The sequence below is a fragment of the Crotalus tigris genome, unplaced genomic scaffold (genome assembly GCF_016545835.1).
Source record: "Crotalus tigris isolate CLP2741 ecotype Arizona unplaced genomic scaffold, ASM1654583v1 scf7180000019011.417310, whole genome shotgun sequence".
NCBI classification, from domain to species: domain Eukaryota; kingdom Metazoa; phylum Chordata; class Lepidosauria; order Squamata; family Viperidae; genus Crotalus; species Crotalus tigris.
In genome coordinates this window covers 78363-87195 of record NW_024097325.1, presented here as the reverse complement: position 1 = coordinate 87195, position 8833 = coordinate 78363, and positions in this window count along the sequence as shown.

Sequence of the window (8833 nt, the reverse complement as noted above, 5' to 3'; positions counted from 1 at the left end):
CTTTTTTGATCTTATGATTATTTAATATCCTGTCCTCAACTCACAGGAAGAAGTTGCAGACATTTCTGTTTGATATAATAGATGCTGATTTAGAGGACCTCAGAACAACATATTTTAGACCAAGGTCCACCTGAAAGAGCACTGTGATGGGTAGCTGAGGTTGGCTGGAAAGCCCTGGACAGGACCCAACCTGGAAACCCTGTGGAGTAGGAATCATACCCCCAAGGTATTTTCATCACCTGTTCTCAATAGACCTATCAGGAAAATTCAACAGAATAGTTGCTATGAGTTTTACACAACTCACACTTTAAAAGAATTAGAAGTGTTGGAAAACTCATGTACTGCCAACAAGCAAGACTGTATTTATCGACAAGCTTATTTTTTGGTTTAGGGTCTATAAGTGTGTTTGAGCCATCATTCCTTTGTTCCTGTATATTTGATGTACTTTTTATTCATATTGTTTTAAAGCAATCCATTCCTACCCCTGATTCTTTGGAGAAAGTAGATGATATATGCAGTGGAGGGATTCAAATATGTGAACAAATGGTTCTTTGTGTGGATGACGCTTCTGGAAGTCCATTCTGGGCCTGGGCAACAAAAAATTGGCTACAGGTTCTGCTGAAGTGGTGCAAATCGGCTGAATCCCACTACTGGATATATGGTTACTTGAATAAATAATTCTGGGTGCTAACAAGAAGAAAAGACAAAAAGGAAATATGATAAAATCTTTCTCCACAACATAAAAAAAACAAATGCAAAATAATTATGATGCAATAACCAAAACTGTGTATCTAACTCACATATCTAATTCTAACTAACTCTTATAGCATTACTAAAATCAGAGGCTGTCTATTAAAATAATTTTCCATAGAATTGTTCAAAGGAGAAATAAAATTGCAACTCAGAATATGTTTCATAAGAACGCTGAAGTCTTGAGCTTCTAAAATACATTCAAAGAAGACTGGTACAAGTTTTCATGCTTGAGCAGAGAATAAGAAACTGCAGCCAGTTAACATAAATGTTAATATTTCAGATATTAATTCATTTAAAGAATGAGAGACATCAAAATACATCATACAATCTTGACTGAGAGTTATACCCAAATTTCTTGACCTATATTCATTAAATTCCTTGAGTTAGAAATATTGATTCAATAATATCTTGATTTACTTTTAGCTTTTTAGGCCCAGTACTCTTTAACATCTTCATCAATGATTTGGATGAGGGGATAGATGGGGAACTCATCAAATTTGCAGATGACACCAAGCTGGCAGGAATAGATAACACTCCGGAAGATAGATTTAAGTTACAGAAAGATCTTGACAGACTTGAACATTGGACGCTATCTAACAAAATGAAATTCAATGGTGAAAAATGTAAGGTTCTACATTTAAGCAAGAAAAACCAAAGGCACAGGTACAGTATAGGTGGTACTTTGCTCAATAGTAGTAATTGTGAGAGGGATCTCGGAGTCCTAGTGGACAATCACTTAAATATGAGCCAGCAGTGTTCTGCAGCTGCCAGAAAAGCCAACACAGTGCTAGGCTGCATTAAGAGAGGGATAGAATTAGTGGTGGGATTCAGCCAGTTCGCACCACTTCAGCAGAACCAGTAGCTAATTTTTTGTTCCCCAGGCCCATAATGGACTTCTGGAAGCAGCATTCTCACATGAGAACAGTTTGTTCACATATTTGAATCCCACCACCAGATAGAATCAAGATCAAGTGAAGAGTTAATAGCACTTTACAATGCCTTGGTAAGTCCACACTTGGAATACTGCATCCAGTTTTTTTCACCACGGTTTAGAAAAGATGTTGGGACTCTAGAACAGGCATGTCAAACTCACAATATCACATGACATCATGCAATGTATCAGGACTTTTTCCCCATTGCCAGCAGTGGGCGCGGTTTCAGTGTGATGCATCCGGTCCGTGGGCTGGCAGTTTGACATGCCTGCTCTAGAAAAAGTGCAGAAAAGAGCAACAAAGTTGATCAGGGGACTGGAGGCTAAAACATATAAAGAACAGTGGCTGGAATTGGGTATGTCTAGTTTAATAAAATGAAGGACTAGGAGTGACATGATAGCAGTGTTCCAATATCTCAGGGGCTGCCACAAGAAGAGGGAATCAAGCTATTCTCCAAAGCACCTGAGGGCAGGACAAGAAGCAATGGATGGAAACTAATCAAGGAGAGAAGCAACCTAGAACTAAGGAGAAACTTCCTGACAGTTAGAACAATTAATTAGTAGAACAACCTGCCTCCAGAAGTTGTGAATGCTCCAACACTGGAAGTTTTTAAGAAGAGATTGGACAATCATTTGTCTGAAATGGTATAAGAGTTGGATTAGAAGATGTCCAAGGTCCCTTCCAACTCTGTTATTCTCTTCTATTTTTTTTAGAACTTCCAATGTTTTTTTTATTGAAAGTTTTTTAAATTTTACAAAACAAATCCCCTCCCCAAACCCCCCCACCCTCCCATACCCTCCCCCACCTCCCCAAACCTCCCAAACCCTCCCCCAACCTTCCCAGAGCTGAGTACATGCTTAATTAAAATTTTTCAGAAAAAGAAAAGAAAAACTTAAAACACATATAAATCCTAAACAAATCTAAATACATTAAATTAAATAGGTTATCGTCTCTAAAAAATAATAATTGCAATCATTAAACACATTATAATATACTCTAAACATTTTCTACTATCATACTTATATTATTATCCATCATTCTGTATAAACTCCCTCCAAAACACAAATTTAAACATTACTTTCTTTGAATATCTATACCTACAATATAAAATCTAATCTCTCCCTCTTTCTTTATCCTAGAACACAAAAATAAACATATAAACCTTCATTATACCATTAAAACTAAATACTCTTTGAATACTTAAACTAAATACTTAAACCTAAACTTCTTATCTAAGATTTTCATTCAATCTCCATAATCTTCTCTCCTATCAAAAAAAAACCTTAAAAGACATATAAATCCTAAACAAATCTAGGTACATTTAATTAAACAAGTTAAATAATAATAATAATAATAATAATAATAATAATAATAATAATAATAATAATAATAATAATAATAATAAAACCCCAATCATTAAACACATTATAATATACTCTGAACCTTTTCATATCATACTTATGTTATTATCCATCATTCTTTATAAACTCCCTCCAAAACACAAATTTGAACATTACTTAAAACATTAGAATTCCCTTATACACATTTAAATCTTTACCAATAACAAATTCCATCCACAATAAACACATTCCTTATCAGTCTCTCTTGTCCATAAACCATTAAAATTCCCTTATACACATTTAAATCTTTACCAATAACAAATTCCATCCACAATAAACACATTCCTTATCAGTCTCTCTTGTCCATCAACCTCAAAAGAAGTGCTTTGAAAACTGCCCTTAAAGCTAACTCCAAAAAGTTTGTAAATCTTGCTTCTCCCACAGACTCAGTACTCTTTTGAATACTTAAACTAAATACTTAAACTTCTTATCTAGAATGTTCATTCGATCTCCATCCTTGTCAGTCTCTCTTATCCATAAATCTCGAAAGAAGTGCTTTGAAATCTGCCCTTAAAGGTAGCTCCAAAAAGTTTATAAATCCTGCTTCTCCCACAGACTCAGGAGCCAATACTTGTGAGGCTTCCTTAAACTCCTTCTTCTGTTGCTCTTTTTCTTTACGATTATATGTTGCAGGAGTTGTCCTCTGCTCCTTCATCTCGACTTGTTGAGGCCCCTCAAACTGAGATTTCCCATTTTTCATTAATATAGGCTCTTCGGACTGCAATTCTACCCTTAAAGGTTGCTCCAAAAAATTTATAAATCCTACTTCTCCTGCAGATTCAGAAACCAATAGTTGTGAGGCTTCCTTAACCTTCTTCTGTTGCTCCTTTTCTTTACAGTTATATGTTGCACAGGTTATCCTCTGCTCCTCCATCTCAACTTGTTGAGGCCCCTCAAACTGAGGTTTCCCAATTTTCATAAGTATAGGCTCTTCAGACTGCAATTCTACCTTCTTTTCTTCCAAAGCTTTAAACTTAATAGATGGCGATGAACATACCCCCAGGACCGAAGTATAAAAGTCTTTTGCTTGAGAAACAGTATTAAGTCTATAACATATCCCCAGGTAATTCACCACCATTCCAATCGGAACATCCCATCTGAACAAGATTCGTCTCTTTTTAAGTTCATCTGCTAAAAAAGCAAACTCCTTTCTTCTTCTTAAAATTTTAGATGGGATCTCCTTTAGAATTATAACATCTTGTGAAGCAATTTGAAATCTCTTCTTATAAAAAGCTTGTATAATTTCGTTGTGCAGGGATCTTTTCCCAAAGTAAATTACCACATCTCTTGGCAAATTCTTTTGCACTGCCACCACAGAGTTAACTCTAAATAATTTTTCAATTTCACTAAATATTTCCTCTTTTTCTCTATTCAAAATCACAGCAAAGTCCTTTGCAACCATCTCTCTCAGATCTCCTTGCACAGACTCTCCCAAACCTCTGATTCTTAAGGCATATTCCATTTGTCTATATTGAAGCATAAGAATCTCATTTTCCATTTCTTTTTCCATGCTTTCAAATTTTCCCTCCATCAATTCCACTTTTTCAGTTACCTCTTCTACACGAGAGTTCAGCTTTTCAAGAACAGAGGCAACTCCTTTTAGAGCCAAAACTATCTCTTGCCTCAAAATCTTATTATTTTTCTCTAAAATCTCTTTCATTTCTGCCCTAATTTGAGATATAACATTTCCCATCATATCTTGCAAATTCTTCACAATTATTGGCTGTGCCAAGGAAGAGGGTGAAGCTATTAATTTAGGTTATTGCACTGATGATAACACCGAAGAAGAAACCACCTTAGGAGCTGTAGGAATTACTGGACGCTTTGGAGCCATCTTAAAAAAAATCTTTACTCCTTCTTAAAAATTACAAACATTAAGCAAAAGAAAAAGAGAGATTAAGTCCAAAAAAATTCAAAAAATCCTTCAAAAGGAGATCATTATAACAAAAAAATACTGAACGCTTTGGAGCCATCTTAGAAAAATCTTTACTCCTTCTTAAAAGTTACAAAAATTAAACAAAAGAAGATTAACTCCAAAACATCAAAAAAATCCTTCAAAAGGAGATCATTATAATAAAAAGAAAGGAGTTAAAAAAAGAAAAGGGAAGAAGAAAAAAATAATTAAATAGAAAAAATCCATTCCATTTTTTTAAAAGTACAAAAAGCAAAACAAAGAAGTTAAACAAAAATAATAATGCTTCTAAAATCCAAACCCAACATCAAAATCTAATCCACATTCCGTTCCAATCATTAAAAAAAAAGGAAAAGGATAAAAAAAAAAACACCAAAAAGCCTGCCGATCACCATTCTACCTCCCCCCCCCCAAAAAAAAACGAAAGGCTTGCCGATCGCCATTTTACTTTCCCTTTCAACAAAAGGAAAAAAATAAAAAGAGGGAATATAAAAGTAAAAGTAAATCTTTAAACTTAAAATCCAAATAAAATCAAAGAAAGCAAAAGCTAAATCCTCTACTCAGCTCTGTCCGCCTCTAAAAAAAACCTCACCAGATCACTTTAATCACGGAGGTGGTTGCAGCGGCTTGTTTTGTCCCTAGGGACAAAAGCAGCTGGGAAGCGGAGACAGTCTGAACTCCGTGGGAGCACTCCTCTCACCCCCCCAAAAAAAGCCTTGGGGGTGCATGAGAGTGGCTCTACCACTATTCAGACAATCCTCTTCCTCCCCCCTTTGCCCAGGAGGGGGATTTTGAACCGCTGAACAGCTGATGGCCGCTGTTCATAGCGATTCAAACACTTACCCAGGAGGACGGCTACAAAGTAGCCGCCATCGCGTGCGCAGATCCACTGGAAGTCCAGAACTTCCAATGTTATGTTTTGAGATTTAGGAGACATGGTAAAGATGAACAATTTTCAACTTTTTTTGTGGCTCTTTCCTCCAAATTCTCTTGTTTTCCTCTTCCAAAGCTAGTTTTGTTTTGTTTTTGTTTTTTAAAAAAACCCTGCCCACTTTTTCCTATAGAGTGGAAAGTGGTTGAGATGATTCTATATGATCTAAACTGAGCAAGTTTGGACTTATTTCCTTGCTTCCCTCTAAATCCTTGCAATAGCATGATTGCTTAAGCAAAGATAATACAAAAATAGAATTGGAAAATATCTTGGAAATCTACTAATCCCTCATGCCATCTTAGGTAAATGGGTGTCCAATATTTGCTTTAAAACTTCTAGTGATGGAACTTCTTTGAGTCCAGGAGGAAGGTTGTTCCACTACTTCATAGTTCCCAGAGTGAACTATGAATCCACATTATAAAAAAGATATTGAGACTTTGAAAAGAGTGGAGAGAAGAGCAACTAAGATGATTAAGGGATTAAAACATATGAAGAGTTTGGCTAGTTTAGAGAAAAGAAGGGACTAAGAGTGACACGATAGCAGTGTTCCAATATTTGAGGAGCTGCTACAAAGAAGAGGGGGTCCTCTTATTTTCCAAAGCACCAGAACGCAAGACAAGAAACAATGGATGGAAACTAATCAAGGAGAGAAGCAACTTGGAATTAAGGAGAAACTTCATAACAGTGAGAATAATTAATCAGTGAAATAGCTTGCGTTCAGAATTTGTGGGTGCTTCATCACTGGAGGCTTTTAAGAAGAGTCTGGATAACCACATCTGAAACGGTATAGAGTCTCCTGCAGGGGGAGGGAGGGATTAGATTAGAAGACCTCGGAGGTCCCTTCCAGCTCTATTCTGTATTGGCCTATTGAGGGAAAATGCTCCTTAGTTCAAGTTTAGATCTGTCACTGCAAAGTTTCTGTGTATATTTCTAGTTGAACACTGACACCTTGTGGTATTACTAGCAAAGTTTTCACTACAGAAAATAGTGCTATTGTGTATACATTTCTGGTCCAACACTGACATCATGTGGTACTAACTAGTATTTAATGTGTGCCAGTGTGCACAGTTATTGGAGAAAGTAAGAGTGGGATACGATGCAAAACATGGGTATGTTAAAGTGAAGGAGATGCCCCATTTACAATCATTTAGCTGATTTTGTCCTTTTTTCTTTGTTCTCTGCCTTTCAAATTCCTACCTTTAACATCCTGTTTGAAGGATAGAAGAGAAAATTGGTCAGTATTGTAACAGACCAAACAGATTTATTCTTTACAAATGGACTTACAAATAAAAAGCAACAAGGAGGATATTAAAAGCCATATCCTAAGGATATAGAAAGTGAAATACAGGCAATAAATACAACGTTCCCTGTTACACATTTTTGTACTGAATGTAAAATGATCTAATATATATGTATATTGGTATAAATCTCTCAACATTCATTTAACTTACTCAAAATTCAGTTACGGCACTAGATATCTCCATTAGCAAATTTCCCAGGGTTTGAAATTTGGAAACTGAAAATAATGGAGAATAGAATAAGTTTATTCTGTTGTTTCTCCCCAAGATATTCAGTCTTTGTCTAAAAGGCAGGAAATTCTAATTCTTTTATACTGCACTTATTTCTTTTTCTTTATTAGTTGCTCCCTGCGATTCAGATCAGGTCTTAGTAAAATCACATAGCATTTGGGGGAAAAGATACAACTTAGTAAGCCAGTGCTGGAGACCAAGATAGAGAAGACCTCCATAATTACCATCTATTTTCCTTTGATACTCATGTAAGTTGGAACAAAGGAGACCCAGACACTGCAGAAGAGCAACATGGTAAACGTGATGAATTTGGCTTCATTGAAACTATCAGGTAAGTTTTTGGCTAAAAAGCCACAAAGAAAGATACAATGGAAAGGAAGCCCATATATCCTAGAACACAATAGAACGTTTTAGTTGAACCTTCATTACATTCCAGCACTATCTCTCCCTCTAATGTGTGCATGTCAACATCTGGGAATGGTGGTGAAGATCCTAGCCAAATGGTCAAAATGCCTGCTTGAACAAGGGAACAGGAAAGAAAAATGAAAATTGGCAGTTTTCTCCCCATCCATTTATTCATCTTGGAATGCGGTTGGATGGCCAAAAAAGCCAGGATCACCATGATGGCTTTTGCTAATATGCATGAAGTTGCCACTGAGAAGATGATGCCAAAGGATGTTTGTCGAAGAAGACAAGTTATTTGAATAGTCAAAGAAGAAGAATGCACAAAGAAGGAGAGAATTAGGGATATAAGCAGACTGTAGCTGAGACTTTGGTTGTTGGCTTTGACGATGAGAGTGTGCTGGTGTTTAATAAAAACTCCTAGCACAAAAGATGCAGTCAGTGAAAGGGAGATAGCAAATGAAGCTGAGGTGATCCCTAAAGGCTCTTTATAGGAGAGAAAATGTATAACTTTAGGAGTGCACAGGTTTCCCCCATCTTTTATATAGTGATCTTCTGGGCAACTGACACAGTCATCCATATCTGAAAAAGAAACAAGTGAAAAATCTTAGTCATGGATCTTTGCAGCCAAGAGCCTTGAGATAGTTTGGTAATTGGTTCTATCAGACACTGGAAAAGAAGATGTTTTCTGCTTTAAAGCAAGGGTCAAAAGGTTGTGATGGAAAGAAGGTCACTTCCATCTGTCAATGATCAATGTCAAGTGCTGGGGAAATCAAGTTCAAATGAATATAAGGGTTTGTTGCAAGCTTAAGCTCTCTACAAGAATCTGAACTACTAACAGTCAAAGCAACTTGGCAGTAGATAAGAGTCAATGGAATTCAAGGTGGGCTGGATTTAGATCTCTTGTGGGTGTGAAGGGACTCGGGACTAATGATGCATTTGACCCCTCCCTCAGGCTCATCCTGATCATTTCC